Genomic DNA, 27,158 nt, shown 5'->3' on the forward strand with positions numbered 1-27,158 from the left:
AAACTCCATGCAGAAAGACCCCAGGTCAGGATTTGAAGCCATGGCCTTGTTGCTGCCTGCAACAAAACATAACTAACAATTGCACAACTATGCAGGCAGGATCTGACAATGAAAAATGAAAATGAAGGAGTTTAAAGTGCCTTGCAAAGCATTTATAACCCTTCTTTTAATATTTTTCCATGTAACAAATATAAAGATCAATTCATTTCACAATTGTTTTGGTGTTTGTTTGACTAAAACAAAGAAGTGCTTGACTGTGAAGTGTAACTGTTGGTCTCTGCAGCTCTTCCAGAGTTATCAGATGCCTGAAATAGTACCCAGAAACAAACAATTAAATATTAAATCTTCAGTGTTTTCTACTTGCCCAGAACACAGCATCTGCTTCTCTGCATTTACATTTGGTTCTTCTGCCGTGGACACATCTGACCAATAAACAGACTGAACGTTTTCACAAGGTTTGTAGTGATAAGTTTTGTTTTAGTTTTCTCTGTGTTGAAAGAAACCAAACCAGTGGAAACGTTTACAAGTAACAAACTCATTAACTGATTCAGAACAAACTAAATGAACTATAGGCCCTAAAAGGCCCAAACAAACCTCTGAGGCCTTCACAGAACATGTGAGTTTAAAGTTCCACACATGTAGACTCTACTTACAAATAAGGAAGCCAACTGACTGCACTGTATTTTATTTAGGAGTATAGGATAAACGGGGTCTGAATGAGTGTCAGAGGTGCTAATGATTGGGCATGAAGCAGATAACCTGGATAACTAAGAACATTTACTTAGAGTAAATGAGGTAAAAGAACAAGTTGACAATTTGTAACTTATAACAACAGAGCGTTTTATCACCATTTGTTGACCAAAGATGACTACTTGTCCAGGGTGAATGTTTCATTTCAACTCTGTGTAAAACATTATCTGGTCTGCTAGTACATCTCATAAAAAAACAAATTAAGAAGAATAATCAAGTGAATCAAAAGATACAAACTGGCTGACTGATGTCTTAGAATCTGCTGAAGATGTGCAACAGTATATTTCTGCTGATATACAGTCCTTTGCTGCAGCCGTTACATTTCTGTATATAAACCTGAAAAAGAAAATGTTGAAGATATGTGTGCCTCTGTTTTTTTGCAAATATATGCAAGGTGTGTCTGTAATTTATTGTTCTTATAACATAACTGCTGTTAAAAACCTGGTAAATAATGTTTATATCCTTGGTTAACTGTTAACTTATGTTACTGGGTGCTCTCTGCCCGCAGCTGCTTCTCTTGAAGTGCAAAGGAGCTTACAGATTCTAACCACTTTGTATACCTTTCAGAATAAATAATTTAATGGCACCTTAGAGACTGAAAAACGCATTAATCAAAAAGGGAAAGAAAAATAATCAATACCACTGATCAATCAATTCTATTAAATCAAAAATAGGGTTTTCCCCGCTCTTGTTGGGATGCCACCCAAATGTTGATTCAGCCTCTACAGAAAGTAAAGTATGACATGTCATTGTTTTAAAGGGGAGACATGAGAGAGGAACAACACACATGATCTTTAACCTCTGGGTCCAAGGGGGGTCAGTACATGTGAGAGTTGCGACTCCAGCCAGACCCCGGGATACAACATGTATGACCATGAACTCTGAACTGTACACACAAAGGTCGGTATGAACTTTTCTACACTTTCAGTGTCACACTAACTTATGCCAAATCCAGCCTAGGAAGAGAAGGAGTCATAGCTGACTCCCCGTGGCGTCATCGTTGGAACAAAAACGCCGTGTTCCAACATGGCGGCCTCTACCACACAGGTCTCCAGCAGAACCAGACGGAGAGACACAATGTGTGTGAGTTGTCTCTTGCTGGCAAGAAGGCACTCTTCACCTTGGATCCAAAAGTGACTATGATCACATGGCTCATGCGCAACAAAGCTAAGTAATGATTTGCTGTACCCAGCATTCATTCAAGCTTGGCTCACCCTTTCACTATTGTCTGAATACCACTGCCTTATTGGGCTGGTATTCACTGGAAAACAGACGGGAAAACAGGCCCAGTTATTCTTTAACAAAATATTGTAAATATTGATACTAAATAATATAATCCTAATAATAATCACAACATGAGCAAGTTTGGGTAAATGTAGCTGCTGATAGCTGATGCTGTTGATAGTCAGAGAAAAACTCAAGATGACAGAAAAAGCAGAGATAAGTTACAGTACCTCACACACGTAGAGTCCACAGAGACATCACATTTGACCATAAACCTTATTTAACTGTTTTTCCCGGGGTCACTTAGAAGTGTCTTTGTCAGATCTTTTAGATCTAGTCACAGTTTTGCATCTGGTGCTCCCAAATCTTAAAATTAGTTTGTCTGGATTTCTGTCGGTACAGGTTAAAGCATAATCTACACTTTATGAACCTTAAATTTGATTAATATGTTAAACTCTGAAGGCTGTTTTTATGCAATTGAGTTGGCATGTCTTAGGTACCTTGAATGTAAAACTAGTCCCGGTCAAGATATGGGTATGTGACATTTCTTGTCTTACCCTAGTCTAATGAACATGTTTGAGAATAAAATAATAGAATCCAGTTTTGCTCAGCTGTTGCATGTGAAATAGGCTTTAGATTATCCAAAGTCTGACTGGCTGGTCCCTCCTGAAGCTCCAGTGATTGAGAAGGTATACAGAGAAGCACAGAACCAGACAACCCATTGAGAAGTCTTGCCCAACTGCGATTCGATTGCCATAAATGTTTTTGTTTGCATCGTAAGCTTGGATGGCTTAGAGGTGCATCCTTGTCACTTAATATCTTTCTCAGAGTAGTTGATCCAGTTCCAGTGTGGAACCATCAAGACATTCAAAGTTCTGATCCAGAAATGGAAAATTTTCCATTCTGACTAAACTTCCAGTTGGAAACCACAGCTAGATGTGTCAAGATTTTCCCTTGAATCAAGGTGAAAGATGGGACTGTGGGAACAACACCTAGAGGGATTGAAATTGGTTCCATCGCAAACAGCCCAATCTGCGACCATAGTTAACATTTCTTTATTGTTCTAGCGGATGGATCAAAGGTGGTTCCAAGATTTTTAATTCTTACCGCTTTTCCCCTTCTTTTTAAAAATTATTTCTGTTGTAATTGAAATGTAGCCATTTTAGCATTCATCCTAAATAAATCTTAACACTGAGAAATATTCAAAGCTCTCCTAATTCCTCCTTAAATCTGTGGTAGATTGTGAGACTAATTTATTTCTGAACATTAATACAGTTTAATGTTGCGTACCCACGCTGCACACTCATGCAAGAACAAACAAAAGCCACTTTCCCCCTCCTGGTAACCTTGCACCCTTTCAACTCAGTCTCCACCCCCCACCATCTATCCTAGCCACCCACTGCCGTCTCGCCCCCTCCACTACACACCACACGTGTGCGTATGAAGAGTAGCCGACTGACTTACACCTTCATTTCAGAGCTGTCACTCCTGGCCAAACACCATGACCCCTCAACCTCCATTTTGGAGGCGCACATTTTTTTTTCTTTCCCTCACCATATGAATATAAAAAACACATGTGGCCCAAAGGGGCTTATGTGTGTGTGCCTGTGTGTGTGTGTGAATGTTTATGTGCGCAGGTAAATCAAACTGACACAGCTCCTTTGAATGGCAGCAGCTGAATTACTTTTGCACTTCAATTTTGCACACCTGCCATTTACGGCTAACGCTGGGCTCAGCATAAACTATAAAAGCAAAATACGCGGCGTCAAGATACAAATCAGCACCTGTAAATATCCTAACCTACAAAGCCACATGAAGCAATGGCAAGTTTTCCCTTTGAAGGTAAATTACTTGCCTTCTTAATGATAGACAGTCCACATTTTAACTAATATGGTAGATATTACTTTGCTTTGTTTTGCAGCTTTATCAGATAGACATCATCTCCTTCAATGGAAACCCAGTAATTACACATGAAGGAGTAATTTCATTATTTTATCTAAATGGACACATATCTGTGTTCACACTTAAAATTCCAAAACAATGCATCTGAACCATTTTGCAGGTAGGCAGTCATGCCAATCAGGTCCCAGCCAAAGGTCGAAATGACAAACACAATAAGGCTGCAGATTCATCAACCCAAGAGCTCTGACAGTAATTGTCCTGGGTCCATGTCACAGCCGCCGCCTGCACTGTTAAAAATACAAGGGATGCTCCTTTGACAGACATGACATGGGCGTTAGTCACATGCATTTAAGCCAGACACCTGCACTATTTGTTATGACACACTTTCAATTTACTGTAGAAGAGAGCAGTGATGAACAGTGCCCTACGTTAGAGGAGAAGGGCTTATAAAAGTGGAGCACAGTGTTTGTAATTTGGCCTTGGGCAGAGAAGGTAGCACATGAGAGGGATTTTTGTTTAATAAAAGGGTGCTTTTTATCTTGTTGGTAAATGTGAGCGGTGGCAGCACAAGGGCAAGCCATGGACGTCCATCTCATGGGGGAAGCGAGATCGATAGGTGGGATGTTAGACTGAATTGAGGTCACTCTTTGTCTCCCCAAAGAGGTCCCACTTACGAGTCGCCATCAAAATAAAGAGCAGTATTAAGTGAAGGGTTGGGGGGTGGGTAGCTGACTTGTATCCGTGACCCTCCTCTTGTCAGAGCAGCGAGTCTGGTTGCTTTGCAATGTGTTCATTCTCAGTGACAGTGACAGAGTAGTTCAGATAAAAAATGTTTCAAATAAAGGTGTTTACAATAAAGCTGGATAAATCAATTTTGTTTTCTACAGTCCTCCATACAGTTTAGTATGGAATACAGTAGTCCCACATTAAGAAGACAGCTTTAAGACCCATACCACTGCATGCCACTTTTAATACTCGTACTCGTCGTCTTCCGCTTATCCGGGACCGGGTCGCGGGGGCAGCAAACTCAGCAGAGACGCCCAGACACCTCTTCCAGCTCCTCCGGGGGGAGCCCAAGGTGTTCCCATGCCAGCCGAGACATAGTCCCTCCAGAGTGTCCTTGGTCGTCCCCGGGGCCTCCTCCCGGTGGGACGTGCCTGGAACACCTCCCGAGGAAGGCGTCCAGGAGGCATCCGGTATTGATGCCCAAGCCACCTCAACTGGCTCCTCTCGATGTGGAGGAGCAGCGGTTCTACTCCGAGCCCCTCCCGGATGGCCGAGCTCCTCACCCTATCTCTAAGGGAGTGCCCGGCCACCCTACGGAGGAAGCTCATTTCAGCCGCTTGTATCCGAGATCTTGTTCTTTCGGTCATGACCCAAAGTTCATGGCCATAGGTGAGGGTAGGAACGTAGACTGACTGGTAAATCGAGAGCTTCGCTTTTGGGCTCAGCTCTCACTTCACCACAATGGACCGGCACAGCGCCCCCATTACTGTGGCAGCCGCACCGATCCGTCTGTCGATCTCCTGCTCCATTCTTCCCTCACTCGTGAACAAGACCCCGAGATGCTTAAACTCCTCCACTTGAGGCAGGAACTCCCCTCCAACCTGAAGAGGACAAGCCACCCTTTTCCGGTCGAGAACCATGGCCTCGGACTTGGAGGAGCTGATCTTCATCCCAGCCTCTTCACACTCGGCTGCGAACCGCCCCAGTGCATGCTGTAGGTCTTGGCTAGAGGGGGCCAGCAGGACCACGTCATCTGCAAAAAGAAGAGATGAAATCCTCTGGTCCCCAAACCAGCCCTTGGCTGCGCCTAGAAATCCTGTCCATAAAAATTATGAACAAGACCGGTGACAAAGGGCAGCCCTGCCGGAGTCCAACATGCACCGGGAACAGGTCCGACTTAGTGCCGGCAATGCGAACCAAACTCCTGCTCCGCTTGTACAGAGACCGGATGGCCCCTAGTAAAGAGCCACCTATTCCATACTCCTGGAGCAATTTCTAGTCGATATCTCTCGACCTCCCGCACCAGCTCAAGGTCCTTCCCCCCCAGCGAGGTGACATTCCACATCCCTAGAGCCAGCCTAAGCATCCGGGGATCGGGCCGCCGAGGTCTCCACCTTCGTCCACCGCCCAATCCTCTTTGCACCGGTCCCTCACGGTTCCCCCTGCAGGTGGTGGGCACACTGGGGGATGGTCTCGCGTCTCTCGTTCGGGCTTGGCCCGGCCGGGTCCCGCGAGGAGCAACTTGGCCACCAGGTGCTCTCTGACGAGTCCCGACCCCAGGCCTGGCTCCAGGGTGGGACCCCGGCTCCGCCGTACCGGGCGACGTCACGTGCCTCGATACTGTAGGCGTCATGAGGGATCCTCGAACCGCTCTTTGTCTGACCCGTCACCTAGAGCCTGTTTGCCATGGGAGACCCTATCAGGGGCATTTAAGCCCCAGATAACATAGCCTCTAGGATCATTCGAGCACTCAAACCCCTCCACCACGTTAAGTTGGCGGTAAATACTTCCTATGAAATAAAATAAACTGAAGCATTTTTAAATTCAAAATTAACTTTTTTTTAGTTGATGAGTTTCTAGGATTTTTAATTTCTATGATTTTTAAAATATTAGCAGCTGGGGCGCCAAAGGGGAGACATTAATTACTTCCTGTTTCTGTGGGATATACATATAAATGTGGCGAAGAGGCCCTTTTCTCTCAGATACTCTAAAAATGGGGAAAAACATGTGAACACACCTAGGATCATGGAGGACCTGTGATATTGGGGACCTGGTTCTCTTTCAAAGGCCACAGGGACCTTGTGGGAGTACATGGTCTGAAGAACGTTTTGAAATATCAGGATACTTTAAATAACAATCTGGTTAACTGGAACTAGGTCCTTACTGGGTTGATAAGTGCAATAATGACGCCAACATATAGGCAAATCACAGAAAGAAATCCTTCTTCTATAGGCATCCTGGTCCAGCACCTACAGGGGTTGGACAATGAAACTGAAACACCTGTCATTTTAGTGTGGGAGGTTTTATGGCTAAATTGGACCAGCCTGGTAGTCAGTCTTCATTGATTGTACATTGCACCAGTAAGAGCAGAGTGTGAAGGTTCAATTAGGAGGGTAAGAGCACAGTTTTGCTCAAAATATTGAAATGCACACAACATTATGAGTGACATACCAGAGTTCAAAAGAGGACAAATTGTTAGTGCACGTCTTGCTGGCGCATCTGTGACCAAGACAGCAAGTCTTTGTGATGTATCAAGAGCCACGGTATCCAGGGTAATGTTAGCATACCACCAAGAAGGACGAACCACATCCAACAGGATTTACTGTGGACGCAAGAGGAAGCTGTCTGAAAGGGATGTTCGGGTGCTAACCCGGATTGTATCCAAAAAACGTAAAACCACGGCTGCCCAAATCCTGTCAGAATTAAATGTGCACCTCAACTCTCCTGTTTTCACCAGAACTGTCCGTCAGGAGCTTCACAGGGTCAATATACACGGCCGGGCTGCTATAGCCAAACCTTTGGTCACTCATGCCAATGCCAAATGTCGGTTTCAATGGTGCAAGGAGCGCAAATCTTGGACTGTGGACAATGTGAAACATGTATTGTTCTCTGATGAGTCCACCTTTACTGTTTTCCCCACATCCGGGAGAGTTGCGGTGTGGAGAAGCCCCAAAGAATCGTACCACCCAGACTGTTGCATGCCCAGAGTGAAGCATGGGGGTGGATCAGTGATGGTTTGGGCTGCCATAATGAGCGCGTCACTGCCAAGGACTACTGAACCATTCTTGAGGACCATGTGCATCCAATGGTTCAAACATTGTATCCTGAAGGCAGTGCCATGTATCAGGATGACAATGCACCAATACACACAGCAAGACTGGTGAAAGATTGGTTTGATGAACATGAAAGTGAAGTTGAACATCTCCCATGGCCTGCACAGTCACCAGATCTAAATATTATTGAGCCACTTTGGGGTGTTTTGGAGGAGCAAGTCAGGAAACGTTTTCCTCCACCAGTATCACGTAGTGACCTGGCCACTATCCTGCAAGAAGAATGGCTTAAAATCCCTCTGACCACTGTGCAGGACTTGTATATGTCATTCCCAAGACGAATTGATGCTGTATTGGCCGCAAAAGGAGGCCCTACACCATACTAATAAATTATTGTGGTCTAAAACCAGGTGTTTCAGTTTCATTGTCCAACCCCTGTATATCCTATCTGAAATCTAATATGTGAGGTAACTGTAAGAGGAGATCCTGGGGTCTTTACAATCTGGACAGATTGTGCAAGGAGGGTGAACAAAGTATTAGTACCCAGGGTGCCAAAAGGGGCAACATAAACATATGCTGCGCCTTCATTTCAAAAGCAGTCAGCTGACATGGTTCAGGGATCTAATCAGGACACCTCCCCTTGGACGTTTTCTGGGTACTTTCAACTGGGAGCAGACCCAGTTCTTCCTGGGGGGACCATATATTCCTTCTGTTCTGGGAACGCTCTGGGATCCCCCAAAATGAGCTGGAAAGTGTAGCCAGGGAGAGGGATGTCTGAGATTTGAATTCCTACTCCCATGACTCAACCATGGATAAGCAGAAAACGGATGAATAAAAAACATGTAACTTCATGCCATGTGAAGTATGTTTAGTACAAATTAAACTACAAAGAACCTGAAACATTGTAATTTCCACCCTAAACTGGCTGTGGGACATCAAGCAAAGCTTGATCAATCTCAGGTTTCGGGATAATGACTGAAACATCTCCCTTTATCCTAGGGTTTACTGCTGATGATATATATTAAAGCTTTCCAACTAAAATGAATTAGAAAGTTTACAGTGAACCATTCCTTCCATTAACATAATCTGCACTGGGACTGCAGTAGCTAGATGAGGCAGCATATGGTTCAATTAAATGGTTCGATGGTTATTTGGCCACTTTTTGATTTTTGTTGGCTAGTCACCATTCATCTGTATCCTCAGATGAATGGTGACTATCATCAGACTGCTCTGTGGTTTTTTTTAAACCAGACTCTTTAATATAGCTTGACAAAAGGAGCAGAGAAATCTCCATCACCAGAGGTGGTTGTGCAAATGGTTTATGAGAAGCAGACAAAGTCAAAGTTGATTCTAAGATTCATTTATTTCCCTTTGCTTTTCTTTTCCTTTCTATGATTTATGTTTAATTGAACCGGACCTAAAACTTCAGAAAGCACACCCGCTTGACACTTGATATCTGTAGTAATTAATCTCCAAAACTAATATAATGAATTGGATCTGTCTGGTCTGTGTGTGTGGTCCTGCAGTAGACTATTTGTGGAGATGTCTTAAAAGCAATACCCCCATCGTCACTATCAACAGGCTCCCATTTAACATTCCCAGATCCCCTGAAATGAAACATTCTTTTTCTCCCCCTCAGAACTATCATCTTTGGCAAAGCATTTCAGGGGAATTGGATATGTCTCTGATCTCATCAAGCGTGGGTAGGAGTCACCCCTTTCCAACGGAAATTGGTCTGGACAGCAGCAAAATGTACATCATTGAGGCACCAACCAAAAATGGCTTTGGCCCCTTCGTATAAAGACACCACCCCCCACCAGCGTTCCTCTTATAAATCCTTAAAAAGGGCTCCCAACCACAATGTATGGCAACACCATCAATATTGATGTGGGAGAAAGTTCTTTCAAAGCCTCCTCAGTCACAGAACATTAATATTGATAGTGTTGTGCAGCAGCCGGGACGCTTGGTGTGTCTCTAAAATGGTAATTGCATCTGGACTGAGGGTTAGAGGGCAATATCATTGCTGAATATGGACACAGCTGTTTAGCTGCAATAAAGACTCAGGACCAATTCATTTATCTGGGCCTCTTTGCCAATTTGACCAACTGAAGAAGGGCATGTCTGGAGTTGTTGAGGAACTTTAATGTTTGTTCATTTGGTTTCATTCTTCCAGTCAACTTTTACTAGAATAAAGCAGCTGTTAGCTGTATTATAGCTGAATTAATGGACCATAGAGTTATCACCTAAAACATTAAATCCTATTTGCAAACAAGTTTTCTCCTGATTTCTCTTAGGTTGAATCCCATTTCCTAGGACAACGGGATGAACCTGCCTCTTTGTCCTCTCTCTTAGCACTTAATTCGAGTAGCCGGTAAAACATTCCACTGTAAAAGTCAGTCATTTGATGGAATCTGCAACTTTTTAACCAATTAGAAAAATAAACTCAGCAAGTGAGACAACATTGGAAGTAACTGTAGAACCTGATCTGTGTTTGGACTGTTTTGATCCTGTGGAGCTTCCTGAGTTATCAGAAATATTAGCTTCATCTAAACCTTCAACTTGTATGTTAAACCCAATTCGAACCAAATTATTTAAGGAAGTGTTCCCTCTGATTACCAGCCTCATTTTAGATATGATTAATCTATCTTTAGTTAATGGATATGTACTACAAGCTTTTAAGGTGGCTGTAATTAAACCTTTGCTTAAGAAACCTTTGCTTGATCGAGATGACTTAATAAATTAGAGACCTATATCCAATTTACCATTCTTATCTAAAATTCTTGAGAAAATAGTTGCTAATCAATTGTGTGAGCATTTATACAGCATTTGAAGAGTTTCAGTCAGGTTTCAGAGCTCATCATAGCACTGAAACAGCTCTGCTGAAAGTCACTAATGATATTCTTATGGCCTCAGATAATGGACTTGTGTCTGTTCTGGTTCTGTTAGATCTCAGTGCTGCATTTGATACAGTCGATCACAAAATTCTCTTAGAAAGGCTGGAATATGCTGTAGGGATCAGAGGAACAGCGCTAGGCTGGTTTAAATCTTATTTGTCTGAAAGATTCCAGTTTGTTCATGTAATACATTTTCACTGTTAATACTCAGCTTTACTTATCCATAAATCCTGATGAACCCAACCAGTTAGATAGACTACAAGCATGTCTTGAAGACATAAAAACTTGGATGACTTTAAATTTTCTGCTTCTAAATTCAGACAAGACAGAAGTTGTCGTCTTTGGACCGAAGTCTTTAAAAAAGAAACTGCTTAGTCAATCACTTAACTTGGATGGCATTAAATTGACCTCCGATAATAAAGTAAAAAACCTTGGTGTTACTTTTGACCAGGACATGTCATTTAAATCCCATATTAAACAGGTTTCTAGGATTTCCTTCTTTCACCTCCGGAACATTGCCAAAATTAGAAATATCCTGTCCAGGAGTGACACTGAAAAACTAGTCCATGCATTGGTTACTTCAAAGCTGGACTATTGTAATTCTTTACTATCAGGATGTCCACAAATTGCAGTTAAAAGCCTTCAGCTGATTCAAAATGCTGCAGCAAGAGTTCTGATGAAAATTATAAAGAGAGATCATATTTCTCCTATTTTAGCTTCCCTTCATTGGCTCCCTGTTAAATCCAGAATAGAATTTAAGATTCTCCTCCTCACATATAAAGCCCTTAACGATCTAGCTCCATCATACATCAGAGATCTGATTGGTCCATATGTTCCTAACAGAGCACTTCGTTCTCAGACTGCAGGTTTACTGGTGGTTCCTAGAGTCTCTAGAAGTAGAATGGGAGGCAGATCCTTTAGTTATCAGGCACCTCTCCTGTGGAACCAGCTCCCAGTTTTAGTCCGTGAGGCAGACACCCTGTCTACTTTTAAGGCTAGGCTTAAAACTTTACTTTTTGATAAAGCTTATAGTTAGAGTGGCTTAGGTTATCCTGAGCTATCTTCCTTATTTTTTACCTCCGTCTTCTTCCCTCCCTGTTGGTTGGAGTAAGGGGGAGTCAGGTTTAGCCTAAACCGGCTCAGTTATGGTTGAGGTGCAAACACACCCTCCATTTCTGTTACCTGTATGACCCCCTCTCTTTTCCCATGGTTATGGTCAATCTGACAGAGAGAGGTATCCCAATCGTTGTGGTTTTTAGTATAACAATGGCCATCAGTGGGCTCTAGATGGACAAACTGTCTACTTTTAAGGCTAGGCTTAAAACGTTCCTTTTTGATAAAGCTTATAGTTAGAGTGGCTTAGGTTATCCTGATCTCTGTAGTTATGCTGCTATAGGCTTAGGCTGCTGTAGGACATAATGACCACTTTCACTCTCTTCGCTACATTCTCATACTACTCTCCAATTTTGCATTATTTGCTGTTATTTCAGCTTTTAACTTTGTTCTCTCTCTTTTCTCTTCCTAGAAGCTACAACTGGCCTGACTCTGTGTCTACCTGTGACACCTTTCTGGAGAGGGGCATCGTCCGAGCTTCTGCTGGCAACAACTTAATGCTCACCCTCTACCGATGATCCACGTGGCCCTGTCTTTCAGTGTTTAACCCTTTCTCTCTCCTAGACATGGCTACTGAGTAAAAATACTGTTGTCTGGGCACATGGGCAGCCGCAGCTGGGTATGTACGCGACACAAAGCTAGGAAGATTTAGCTGACCGAGCAGCTGACCTGCATACTGGTTTTTTGTGTCATTAGTTATTTTGGTTGTTAGCACAGATATACATTTTCTGTGGTATCTCTAGGTTTTGGGAGTTGTTATTATTGTAATTAATACATTTCATCGACACATTCTAATGTTAGCAAACAGAATGTTGTCTCACAGAGCAGTGGTCATTGTTACTGCAAGCTCCTAGACTCTGTCCTCTTTGACAACAAATCTAACAAAAATCGGTTGAGAATGGTTTTTGTACTTTGTCGTTTATTATAATAATGAATGGAGTGATGATAATAATAATCATAAAACTACCAGTCAAATGTCTGGACACTTTCTCATTTAAATACGAAAAGAGCGATCTTACTCAAAACATGATCAGAAATGTGTTTTTGACAAATTTGGTGAGTTTAGTGCTGCCAACCCGACCCCCTCCTCTGCAAATAAAATTATTTTTAAATGTATAGGAACTGAGTTAAAATGACTCTTGCTTACACGAGCAGTGGAACGTATACAGGTCCTTCTCAAAAAATTGGCATATAGTGATAAAGTTCATTATTTTCCATAATGTCATGATGAAAATTTAACATTCATATATTTTAGATTCATTGCACACTAACTGAAATATTTCAGGTCTTTCATTGTCTTAATATGGATGATTTTGGCATACAGCTCATGAAAACCCAAAATTCCTATCTCACAAAATTAGCATATCATTAAAAGGCTCTCTAAACGAGCTATGAACCTAATCATCTGAATCAACGAGTTAACTCTAAACACCTGCAAAAGATTCCTGAGGCCTTTAAAACTCCCAGCCTGGTTCATCACTCCAAACCCCAATCATGGGTAAGACTGCCGACCTGACTGCTGTCCAGAAGGCCACTATTGACACCTTCAAGCAAGAGGGTAAGACACAGAAAGACATTTCTGAACAAATAGGCTGTTCCCAGAGTGCTGTATCAAGGCACCTCAGTGGGAAGTCTGTGGGAAGGAAAAAGTGTGGCAGAAAACGCTGCACAATGAGAAGAGGTGACCGGACCCTGAGGAAGATTGTGGAGAAGGGCCGATTCTAGACCTTGGGGGACCTGCAGAAGCAGTGGACTGAGTCTGGAGTAGAAACATCCAAAGTCACCGTGCACAGGCGTGAGCAGGAAATGGGCTACAGGTACCGCATTCCCCAGGTCAAGCCACTTTTGAACCAGAAACAGCGGCAGAAGCGCCTGACCCGGGCTACAGAGAAGCAGCACTGGACTGTTGCTCAGTGGTCCAAAGTACTGTTTTCGGATGAAAGCAAATTCTGCATGTCATTCAGAAATCAAGGTGCCAGAGTCTGGAGGAAGACTGGGGAGAAGGAAATGCCAAAATGCCAGAAGTCCAGTGTCAAGTACCCACAGTCAGTGATGGTCTGGGGTGCCGTGTCAGCTGCTGGTGTTGGTCCACTGTGTTTTATCAAGGGCAGGGTCAATGCAGCTAGCTATCAGGAGATTTTGGAGCACTTCATGCTTCCATCTGCTGAAAAGCTTTATGGAGATGAAGATTTCATTTTTCAGCACGACCTGGCACCTGCTCACAGTGCCAAAACCACTGGTAAATGGTTTACTGACCATGGTATCACTGTGCTCAATTGGCCTGCCAACTCTCCTGACCTGAACCCCATAGAGAATCTGTGGGATATTGTGAAGAGAACGTTGAGAGACTCAAGACCCAACACTCTGGATGAGCTAAAGGCCGCTATCGAAGCATCCTGGGTCTCCATAAGACCTCAGCAGTGTCACAGGCTGATTGCCTCCATGCCACGCCGCATTGAAGCAGTCATTTCTGCAAAAGGATTCCCGACCAAGTATTGAGTGCATAACTGTACATGATTATTTGAAGGTTGACGTTTTTTTTGTATTAAAAACACTTTTATTTTATTGGTCGGATGAAATATGCTAATTTTGTGAGATAGGAATTTTGGGTTTTCATGAGCTGTATGCCAAAATCATCCGTATTAAGACAATAAAAGACCTGAAATATTTCAGTTAGTGTGCAATGAATCTAAAATATATGAATGTTAAATTTTTATCATTACATTATAGAAAATAATGAACTTTATTACAATATGCTAATTTTTTGAGAAGGACCTGTAGTTCCTGCAGGTTCTTAGGTGTTTCATGAGTAGTTCTAGCTTTCCAGTACATTTTACTCAAACCTTTTGAGGTCTTACTCCAAGAGTCATTTCAAATAAATGTATTGAGGTAAGTAGCCACTGCAGGAGGCTGCTTACAAGCTAAGGCTGCTGGATGGAGATAGTGCTTTGTAACCCGCTTTAGGTGGATCATACATTTCAAAGTAATATCATGATTAATGGCAACAAGAATGCATTGCATTCAACAAGATGATGAATGCAACAATTTTTTTTTGGGATTTGTTCAATTAAGCTTTTAATGAGCTACATTAGTCCAAACTACTATAACCTAAATGATTGCTTCCAGATCAACATGTTCAGTCTTTCCTTACTCTAGCACAACTGAATGAAAAACATGAACCACTTTCAGACATAAGCAGAACATAATGAAGAGTTGATGACTCATTTTTTGTATGATAGGAGAAAATTACACGTTTCGGACCTATGCATTCTGCTAACATTGATTAATGTGACCTTTAATATAAAAATGCTACTCTTTAGTTTTCTATCGTTTTATGACAGGACACAGAATCAAATGTATTGTGTTTTATACCAAGCAGAAAAGGGATATCCAGAGAAACAGGTTTTCCAGGGTAAACACCACATCGAGTAAAGGAGCAGAGTAAAATAATACAAAATCCCTTCAGTGTCCTTTCGAGAATGACCTGCTTTAATTTGCATCATATTTTCCATACTACATAACAACAATAAACATGCACTCTGTTTCCCTATAAGCGCTACGCATGCATCAACCTGTGACACTACACAGAATGCTTCTTATTAACTGTAACAGCCCATTGACTGGAATGACATTATTGCTTCATCGCAATGGTGTCCTCAGCTTGTTCAAACATTAGATGATGCCGAGGTTGTTTTCTGGGTCAGTTGGTTAAATATTTCAGATGGTTTTTATTTTTAGCTCCGTCTGTTTCCACTGTGTGGATGCTCTGCATGTGTGTGTGGGGAGTGTGTCCACATTAGTGGATCTCATTCCCTGTCTGGAGGCAGCATTTGACCCACTAAGTCATCATTATGTGCCCCATGGGATTATCAAATTGAATGTAGCTTGCAGAAGGGACCATAACAAATGGTTGCCAAATAATGTCCACAAAAAACATACAGGACTGTGGTCTATGATCTAAACATAGTTTTTATAATAGATATGAAGTTAAGTAAAATCCTTTTTACCTTGCTTTAGTATGCAGCCTTTGAAGCCCCCTAAACACCATGTAAATTCCTTGAAAACTAATCAAAATTTCAGTTGCCTTTTGCACTTCTCAGTTAACATTAGTTTACCTAATAATACAACAAAAACAGAATATCCATAGGGCTTAAAGCACTGTGTAATTCAAATAGCATTAGATCAGTTGTCCACATTATCGAACTGTCACAGAGAAAAGAGGACATTCTAATCACTGCAGAGATGAGTGGTCAGTGAGCTGGAAAAAGCAGACAAGTTTTCCACAGATTATGAGAAACAAAACAATTGGAAACTGCCCGGGGCCAAAGCTCCCATGATAGTTTCTGACCTTGTAACGTATGTGGAATCAATGCAGGGTTCTGTTTTTGACCTTAGCTGTTCTCTCCAACATATACAACTGTGCTCTGCACATCTCTTGGTTTGCTGCTCTTTAATCGTTCCCACATTTTCTCCTTCCAAGTTTTAGCAACATTTTAGCTGATCTGAAGAGAAGCCTTGAGGAAAACTTTCCAGGGCATAAAAATGATGTCTATTTTATCTGTTTTAAGTCTCTCATTTTTTTATTTATTTACAGTTGTGTACTATTTTATTTATTTCATAAGGAAAAGTGTATAGTTTTCACACTATAGATTTTTGTAGTTTTATTGTCATTGTAATCCAATCTGTAATGATTTAAATATAGCATAACTGTGCAAGGAATTTCACTGTATGTTGAATATGAGAGATGGATGCAATAATTCACTGTCAAAATAGGAAGTCAAATGTGCTTTTTTCTCCTGCCACCTCTCTGTCGCTGAATGCCACTACAATGCTGGTGACAGAGAGCTCCTCGCCATCAAACTGGCCTTCGAAGACATTGGTTGGAGGGCTATGAATTTCCGGTGCTGGTTTGGACTGATAAAAAAAAATTAAACTTATTCCCAAACCACCAAAAGACTTATTCTCCAACAGTCCCGGCAGTCCCAGTATACTCTTACTTCTATTTCTCCATCACATACCATCCCTGCTCAAAAAACACTAAGCCAGATGGCTAATCCAGCCAAATCTCCCCTGATGAGGAAGCATCCCGAGAATCAGTCCTTACCCTCAGCTGCATTATCGGAAGCCTCACTTGGGAGATTGGAAACATAATTTATCAAGCCCTGCAGAATGATCCTGACCCAGGAAGACGGTTCACCTAATCGTACTTATTGTCCCTCTTCGGCCAGGTCTAAACTTATTCATTGGATCCATACTGCTAAATTCACCCCGGAATCAGCAGAACCTTTTGCCTCATTAACTGTAAGCTTTGGTGGTCCTCAATTCATAAAGATTCCAAGAGTATGTCCTTGCTCTTCCTGTCCGTGCTCGTAGGCTACCACTCAACCCCCTGCTGGTCTGCTCCAAACTCTCTAAACCTTATCTAAACGTCCCTGGTCCCACATCGCTGGACTCCACCCTTCTAAAAGAATGACCACCATCCTAACCATCATGGACCGGTTTTCCATGGCCTGTTATCTAATTCCTTGCAGAAGGCTCCCTACCTCAGCTATGGGGAATTCTGAAGAGACAAGTTGAGCATCACTCTCCATCCAGCATCCAGGCTCTAAAAGAGGTTGTTTTTGAAGAACGGAAAAAGATAGACGTTGCAGTATGTTGCCAACTGGTTCATTCCATGCCTAGAAGACTTGGTGCTGTCCTTACAAATCACAGTGGTCATATAAAACACTAGATGTAGTAGTTTCTTGTTTTTTTTTTTGTACAGGGTGCATTAATTTTTGCTTCAACTAATTTAAGTAAAACTGCAGATTTTGTGATCCAAGTTATATCATTAACATTGATTTTAATGTAGAAATATATAGTTGTATATATGGAATTAAATAAGTGTTCTATGAAACTCAGCATTGTGAAAATTTTGAAAATTGTTCTTGTGTTTATTGAGACATATATATATATATATATATATATATATATATATATATATATATATATATTTATATATATATATATGTAGTAAAGAGAATTGGTCTAAGCACCAAATCCTGTGGTTCTCTTGGTCTGTCATTGAATAAACTGGAATCTGTCAGACATATGTGATTTAAACCAGCCTAGTGCTGCTCCCTTGATTCCTACAGCACATTACACCCTTTATAAGATAATATTGTGGTTGACTGTATAAGGTAGCAACACTGAGAACACCACAAGTATAGACACAAGTCCATTGTCTGAGACCGTGACAAAATCATTGGTGACTTTCACCATTGCTTTTTACTGCCAGAATGAGTTCTGAAACCTGACTGCAACTCTTGAAGCTGTTCAAATACCCACCTGTCACTAAGTAACATATTGCTTGTGCACTCTTCAGTCCTCCTTAATAGATGGAACACTCACCCACTTTAATATTTATATATCTTTCTGTCTCTTTGGATGGAGGAAAAGTCTTTGAAACTATCTAAAAATCTAAATCCACTGATGTTTTGCTCTTGTTCCAGCTAAATCTGCACGAAATAGTTCACCGAGTGTTATGATTTGGGGTTGTTTGGTTTTTGGTTTCAGGTTTTTTCTTTATATGTTTTTCACAGTTAAGGTTTTGAATTGTTCTTCTGTTTATTATTATTATTATTATTATTATATTTTGAAACATGCTTCTGGTCATGCTTTAGTTTTGTCATCTTGTTCATGTTTTGTCAAGTTTGGTTTTTGGATCTGGTTATGCTTTAGTTTAATGTTTTTCTAGTTATGTTTCTATTAGTTTGTTTCCTTGGATTTTCATTCTGCTCAAGCCATGTTTTGTCCTGTCAATTAACTTTATCCGGTTCACCTGCTCCAAGCTAATCTGTCTCCTTGGTTCACCTGGTTTAGACTCCATGTATACACACCTGTTCAGTTGTTCGTCGCGGAATCATTTTCTAATCATGCTCAAGTCTTGTTTACTGGATCATGCTCATGTCTAGTTCTTTTTGGATCATGCCATGCCTGTCTTGCCTGCCTGTTTATTGTTTTGTTCCTGCCTCTTCTATGAGTGAGTTTTTTGTTAATTAAATCCTTTTGCACTTACCGTCATGCTGCCTGCTAGTCTGCATTTTGGGTTCCTCCGTTGCTCAAGTCCTGACACTGAGAGATCGACACTTTTTCCTACAGAAAAAGTAATCCTCTTTATGTTGTGGGACCAGGGTTTAACAGGAGATTTTAAACAGGCTCAGACCCATGTTGGGGCTAATTGATACTGAGCAGTCAACAAATGTTCAGACCAGCATAAATGTCCCAGGCAGACAAGTCTGATCTGGAAATGGAAGTTAAACAATCACCAGGTGGTTAAAAACATCATGACATATATAGAGTATGTATTTAGAAGGAGAGGCTATACAATACCATGTTCACAAAAAAGTTACCTTTGTTCCAGAGATTTTTTTATATATTAGTGGAAAATAGAAACATCAGATTTTTGCACAAAGTGAATATTGCCACTGTGATACAATCCTGTAATCATATGATGGTTGTCTGCTTGGAAGCAAACTTGGAATTTGGCCTTTGCTGTTTTTTTGAGCTTGGACAAGAATGTCTGACTTAAAATGTCACATGGCAAAACTACCTCACTTCAATTAGATTAATTAAGGACTTTGTTACATAGCAACTCATAGCTTTGAATAAAGACTTGCAAGCATGAAGCATAAACCAGTTTACAATAAAACATTCTGTTTTTTTATCTTTTATGCACAATAGTCCCACCTACTGAGATACATACACGTAAATTATATTTTCATTTTAAAGCACAGATCCCAACATCAAACACATCAAAGATTGACAGGAAAAAACTACGGTAAGCTAAAAGCCTCCATTAAGCAATTCGAGCCCAACTAAACATAATTCAAAGTTGTGGCCATGTAACAAAAACACGAAGACAGCAAACATTCACTTTTCTGCTTCCTAACATCAACACTTCAAGCAAAACCCTCAAGCATGATATCAGTTGAAAGCAGAGAGACTGCTCTTTAAAAAGATGTCTTCATCTATCCCTCAGCTAGATAGCAACATGTGAAAAGGTATCTTCCTGCCAAAACAACACAGCTTATGTGCTGACTTTGCATTGGGTTGGAATCAGGAAGGTCTTGGTTGCTTACAAAGTGACAAAGGAGGTTATAAAAGGAGGGGTATGCTTCTTGATAGTCTTCTTGCTTCTGGATAATAATTTATTTTTTTCTCTCACTGGTTGATAGAGGTGACCAGTGGGGGGCTGATATTTACACATGCAGTGCTGTCCTTCATTTTGTTTTATGGTCCTATTTGAATAAAAAAAATGGTTGTAGGTCTAGGTGAATTATGAAAATGAACCAACATTAATTTTATTTAAATGTAATGAACAACCCTAGTCATATAAAAATTTAATAAAATTCATTTCTCCTTTAGTGGTGGGTGAGAAAGGTGAGTTGATACATTTGATGCCAAAATTTGTCCAAATGGCAGATTTGTATGGAGGTAAATCTTGGTCAAATTTATTTATGCATTGTAGCTGTGTATCTGAAGAGAGAGAATCACAGAGAGAAATGCTATAGGAGTTTTGAAATTGTAGAATATTTTCTTTCTCTCACAATTACAAATCAACAGTTACACCTCTTCAGATGTACAAGTACACAAATTGCATTTTGTCACATCAAGAAAACTTCTTATGTTCATGGTTTTGCTCAAATTGACCCAAAACAAATGCTGCAAATCAAATCCACACACCTATATTAACATCTTCCCACAAACAAATTTTACTATCATGTTTTTTTCCTTGACACAAACACAAATCAGTGAATACAACTGCGCAAATCTGCTGCTGTGAGTCACAAATGCCGTTTTACAAGTCACACATTCTTTCTGCTGCACTTTCACTTTTGACCAAAACATATCACAGATAGTGAAGCAAAACCATCTGTGACATGAAGGTCATTCGTATGGTTACACAGCATAGGGAGTCTGCAGCTAAACGTCAGCCATTCAGCGCTTCATATTAATAGAGGAAGATTAGAGGTGTAGAAATTCTCACATAGGTCTCAAAATGTGTAAAAGTGTCAAATAGGACATTTGTTCTTTTTAATGATAGGGCTTCTTGTAAATAACCCTGAAATTATTTGCTTGTTTCCTGTGTTGCTGGGTATGCTGACTTCAATTGCAGACACCAGTAACAGACCCACTGAAATAAAAATATAATGTACAATTAAAAGTTATTATTTTTCCTTGTGTTAAGGTTCGCTGGCTGAGGAGAAACACACAATACAGCAGGTAGAGGAAATTGTGGGAATTTGTAATTACTTCTGCCTCAGCTTCGGATACTTTCCTATTCACTACATTGTTGGATTTTTAGAGGTGAGTATGTTCCATTGCATTTTAGGAAATCAAGAGCAAGTTGTCATGAATAACTGTTCACCTGTTATGTAAAGGTCACGGTTTGCTATAGGTATCTAATGAAAAAAAAACAAAACAACTCTTATCCTAAGTCTTATTCAAAGTCTGTGTTGTGGAATTTTCTTATCAAAGTGGGTAGAAGTTGACTCATAACAAGAGAAAATCCGGACTTTGTCTTATAAGTTTTATTCAAAGGCATTCAGCGTTTGAAGACCCTGACACTGAGGTTAGTCAGTGAAACAGAGCCCCGATCAACATTTACACACAGTATTTATACCAGAACATGACAGTGTTATCTCAACTTCAAAGAGTCTGTGTTTTACGACCCCAGACCCTTCCCGGGTTCAGAGGTGACTAGGTTACCTAGGAACAACCATCTACTCTCCAAGAGGCATCACCCTAACAAATGCCCTTAACCATTAAACTTCTGATAATGGCTTTTACAGCTTCCTCCTCTAACACAGATGTTCACTGGAGTGAGGTAAACCAAAGGTCATACACTGTGGAATGCTTACTGCAAGAATTTCCATCACATTCCTTTCTTCTGATTACAAGATAATCACAACTAAAGGAAAATTCTTCAAAACCATCACCCCTCTCAGCTAACAGATAATCCAAAGCCATTCTAGTTTGCAAACTCATCGTTCTAATAGCTTAGGCTGATTGAAGTATAAGTTGTGACCGTATGTAGTAAGTGAGCTAGATAACATACTCCAGACCAAGTAGCAGGCAGATACAGATATGATCTATTTCCACACATCCAAACCATGTTCTTAGGACACGAGAACCCATCTCTACTAGGAAAAGTAACAAGAACCCTGGTTAATTTACCTGCCATGCCATACAATTGACTTCCATTCGGTAAGGCTGTAAGATTAAGAGTTAACACAAAAGGATCTGGAGCCAAAGATTCTGAAATAGTATACGGATCAGACCTGACAGGACAAGGTCCAGATGTATTACTGTGGATCAAGGCACATGAAACTGGTATAATAGTTTTACAACCCACCGTCTTTCCAAGGAAATAAGGTGTGCTTTCCTCCTGAGCAATACAAATATCTGGATCTTTAATTGGATTTCTATTACCCCGAAATCTATAAAGAGTTCCTGTAGACGCACACGTTAAATTAGTCTCACTAGAAAATTTACTAACATTTCTGCTTGTCTGTACAGCATAATTCCTCACCCAAGGAAAAATGACCTCCACCAACCGGTTATCTGGAAAGAAAGTAGCTAGAGTATAAGCAGTATCAATAGGAACTGGTACCAAAAATGGTCGATCATTAATAGCATGTGGAATCAAACAACAAACATAGCAACTGTCCTTTCTTATCTTCCTCACGGTTTGATGCATCAGTTGCCACCAGACATTATCAGTATGATCATAGTAGTCAGAAAAGTGATGGATCTCTCTTCAAATCAGCTGATGAGCATTATTAACACAATTCCTCAAATTAGCCTTACATTGTCTTTGCTGCACCTTTTCCCAAATGAACACAAGAGTTATAAAAATACTTGAAATACCAATCATTAGCATCAGAACAGACCATCTTCCATTTAACTGCATCGTGACCTTGAAGTGGAATGTCCTTTCTTCTGGTACTGAAAGCAAACAGTTTCTTTTTTTAAAGAAAACAAATTATAAACACAACTTAAAAAACAAAAAATCCTGCCGACTCTCCTGAGTGGCTTCAAGCTGCCCTGTTACCAGTCTGGTACAGGTGGGCGGTCGTAGGAAGCTCCTCTAGAAATATATTTAGAAACAGGAACTCTAACCTGCTTAAGAAATTAAGGAGAATAAGCATCGTGGCGCATATTTGACTGTCTCTCTGTTGCAGGCGTCACCAGTTCATCCAGAGAAAGGTTATGTGCAAATGTGTAGAGGTCTTCCCTGTATGTTTCCTATGTGTCTCTCACTGTGGTGTGTGTGCAGTGAGGCAAATGACCTTATGACTTCTAACTTTCAGGCAATGCGATGGCCTTAAGTAGATTCTGAAATAACGTTGCACTGCCCAAGGGATTATTGTGCCCTTGTAAGAACAGTGTTCTTCAACCACCTGTTCAATCACTCGCCAGTGATCAGCTTACAGTTCTTTATCTTGTGGTGGTCCGCTGTCCTCACACCTTTCAGGCCGTGGATGATCCAGTTGGAAGATGACTTGCGTCCTGGAAGCCAGATGAAACTGGAGGAGCTGGAGCTTTCCTGCAGCTTTCCTGCAGCTTTTCTGGCTGTCTAGTAGGATCTGATATGGGCCATTCCAGCACCTGGACTTCCAGTGTTTTCTCCTAAATTCTCTGACCAGAATCCAGTCGCCAGGAATAAAGGACTGGAGGGTGGAAGTGGCTGTTTCTGGTAATGCAGCCTTCACTGTCTGTGAAACTTGAGAAAACACAGTGGACAGGTTTTGACAGTAAAACAACATCCTATCTCCACACAAAGATGTGGAAGAAAATTATCTTGGCAATATCCCCATGTCCAAATTAGGAGACCTGCCACACAGCACTTCAAAAGGACTGAGATTTGCCTGTGTCCTTTGTCTCAATCTCATATAAGTGAGAACAGGGCCTTCACAACACTTGGCTAATTTTCAATTCAAAGTCCCCTTCTCAAACATAAGTGCTTAACTACATGAACTTCATCAAAACATCCAACAAAATCCAAATAATTGATCTTCTGACTTCACCTGATATACTAGCAATGACCATCAGCTAAATATTCTGAATATCAAAAATGTGACATGATGTTTGTGGAAGGTCTGATTACAGGTCAACATTTCATAGTTTCAGAATACCCACAAAGAATTTCAAAAATGGTCTAATCTGTGGAGATATAAAATTTCACAAAAAATCAACACCATAATTTCAGAGAGGTTTTCAGAATGTGGTCTTAGGGAGCTATGCACCATTTATATAAACAAAGTACAACGTCTCTCTCGCATTGTCACTAAGTCCTCACTGGAGGTATGAGCTACCCTTTTTCCCATGAGTGCTAAAACTTTTGGAACCCCATGTTACTTTATTCTGACATTCCCCTCTTCTGGCGCAGGGTCCAACCCATGCGACAATCCAGCAAAAAGTTTGTACAAAAATGTTTTAGTAACCAAGATCACATAACCTAGAACCAAAGAAATGAATTCTGACATAACTATGTGTCACTATGAATTTAACGAAAGCAACATAAAGAAAATCCAGATGTTTTTAACTGCAATTCAGTTCCATTAACAACTAAACACAAACTTTAGTTATTCAGTTCATCAATGTTTCACTTAGAAATTAGTCACATATCATCCTAATTTGTCTTGTACAAAGATGAGTATTAGATTAATGGACATCCAATGTAATTTGGATGAATAAACCCTACAAATTGAATCTAATAAATAATTCCCACCAAGTATAAAGGCATGACTCTGATTCTTTATCAAAAATATATTCCTTACTTTTGGCATATCTTGAATTGTCAGCTAGCTTAATGGTACCAGGGAAACTTTCAATCTAATAAATCACCAATGATTCTGCATGCAAAACTAATTCTTCAAACTAGTTTAAACTATTTCATTAACCTTTTAATAATAAAACACATAAATCTAAAAGTCATGCTACATCCTTAATCATTATACAAAAAAAAACATGTTTTTAAGGCAACAATCACTACAAGCATTTTGACTCTATTGTCTCTTAAACAGTGTTAAAACTCAGGAAGGGAGGTGCTGAGCGTTACCATGACAGCAAAGGCATGAACCAATCTAGTAGGTGGGCGGAGTCAGGCAGAACTAACCTTTGATTGACAGCCTATGGGCGGACCCACAGTTTCTTCATCCCATCCCACATTAGTGTAACTTAAACTGCAAAACTGTTAACATGCACCTACCTCAGAAACAAGCTGCTTCTTAACTCTCCTGAAAACTCAAAGTTTAATCAATCTGGGATTTAGAAACATTATTCTAAACATGGATTATTGTCATGCAACATATAAACAAACATTCATTCCAACAAAACAAAGACAAAACATCAAAGACAGACAAATGGCCAAATTTGAAGCTTCAAGAATTCAAAGAAATTTTTAACAATCTCTTTTCAGAATATGTTTTCTCAACCATATCTTTTAATGCTATAATTGATCAATGTTGTTATGACAATCTTCAGGATTGTTTTTTTTAAAAATGAGTGCACATAGTCCAAAGAGATCTCAAAGTATTTAGAAGCACAGCAACAGTTTTCTCTTATATGAATCCAAATTTACTGATGCTGAAACCTTTTGCTAATTCTTTGTACTGTAACTCTGTAATAATAACTACAATCCTGAGAGTTATTGTTATAATTCTCTTTTTGTTTGGCTTAATTTGATCGCAGCTGTATTGCAGAATTTCAAGTTAAATGCAAAGAAGTATTTTTAATTTAATTCAATTCAAATTCAAAGATACTTTATTGATCCCCGAGGGGAAATTAGAAAAGTCAGCGTTGACATTTTCATGTTATACCCAAACTAAACAAAACTGCAGTGTTTGACTTAATCATAAATTAAGATAAGAAGCTTGTCTCCAAACTGGACTTTTCCCCACATAATGTTTCAAAAAAGAACAAACATCATTTTCTTTAATTTGGCTATTTAAATTTTGAGAGTTGGGGAGAACTTATCACTAGAACCCCTCTTTAATAATCCAATGGTGATAAATGTTCCAATATTTTATCTCTTAGTAATCTGAAATCACCTTGTGTACCTTTGTACTCCTATGTATTCCTGTAATCTTTAAACCCTAAGAAATCAAACAAGGAGACTTGAGTTTGAGCCGACCATCCTCTTACTGTTAAGAGAGCCTTTATTTCTTTTCTTTTCCTAAAATAAAGGATTTTACTTGTCTTTATTCCGTTATACAAGTCCTAACCTTGGTTCCAAAACTAAACTCTTCAACCCCAATCTGTGTTCCCCAGAGTAGAAATTTTGAGTATTATTGCATTTCAAAGTCACCAAAATGACTGGAACTCATCATTGGCTTAGATCTATTTTAATAAGTAATCAGCCTACCTTTAATTAAGTATTATAATTTCATGGACCCAAAATCTATGGCTTACAGGCTTCAGGAGTCCAGGAACCACAAGTTGAATACTACTGCATTGAACAATGGTGTTAACTTTCTGCAGAGATTGAAGGATTGGCTAAATATATTATTTCTGCTTGGACAATAATCAGATTTAAAATTATTAGTTCACAGCTCCTAATTTACCTCAGATCATATTTGCTCCTATCCCAGTTCATAAGAAGCTTCAGACAACATTATGCTAAAAAGCCAAAAACAAAACAAAAACCAGATCTGTTTTAAAATAAAGAAAAAGCATGCTTAAAAACTTGGTACTGTGGTGGAAAATAACTCCACGGTTCTGAAGGCCTTTTCATGCAGAGTCTTTTAGGAAGCAGTTTAATTTTTGTGTGGTACCACTGTCCAATCAGATTCTTTCTAAATAACCCAATTTTTTCATACTCATTTTAAAGGTTTGTTTTACCAAGGGAAATATGTTTAACAAAACCAATTACTCTCAAAAGTTTTAAAAGTTTTTAGCTGGTGATATCTTAGAAAACAACAAGTGTTTTAATATTTCTATGCAACACAGAACTGATCAGGTGTCCTTTCCTTCTCCAAAGGGAGAAAAAAGAACCTGCAGAACCAAATCTTTCATAGTTTTTTGTCAGGACCTGATATAAGGTACAGTGTAAATCAACACGCTGCATGAATCAGAAGAGGGAAGAAAAACCTAATATAACCTCTTCCCAGCAGCTGCTGTGAAAAACAATGAATTTGTACTTTCCATAAGCGTCAGTTAACACTTGCGGACAAAAACTGCACCAAACTGTAAATACTGTGTCAGAAACTGTATGAAGACCATCTGCAGTAGAACTAAGCCTGTTTTAATGAGGTCTCTACCCATTAGATTTATGGGATACAAACTCTGACAACAGAAAATTATACCTGAAGGAGAAACCCATCAGGTGTTACGCATGCGCTGGGTTTTAAAAATACTCCTTCATGAGATCTGTCCTGAGAATAACATAGAAACACTTGGTTACTGCTGAGTTTTGGAGATGTTGTAACTTCCTCTGCTTTTTAATAACTTTTAA

Source organism: Girardinichthys multiradiatus, chromosome 3, assembly GCF_021462225.1.
Source record: "Girardinichthys multiradiatus isolate DD_20200921_A chromosome 3, DD_fGirMul_XY1, whole genome shotgun sequence".
In the NCBI taxonomy this organism is placed as follows: Eukaryota; Metazoa; Chordata; class Actinopteri; order Cyprinodontiformes; family Goodeidae; genus Girardinichthys; species Girardinichthys multiradiatus.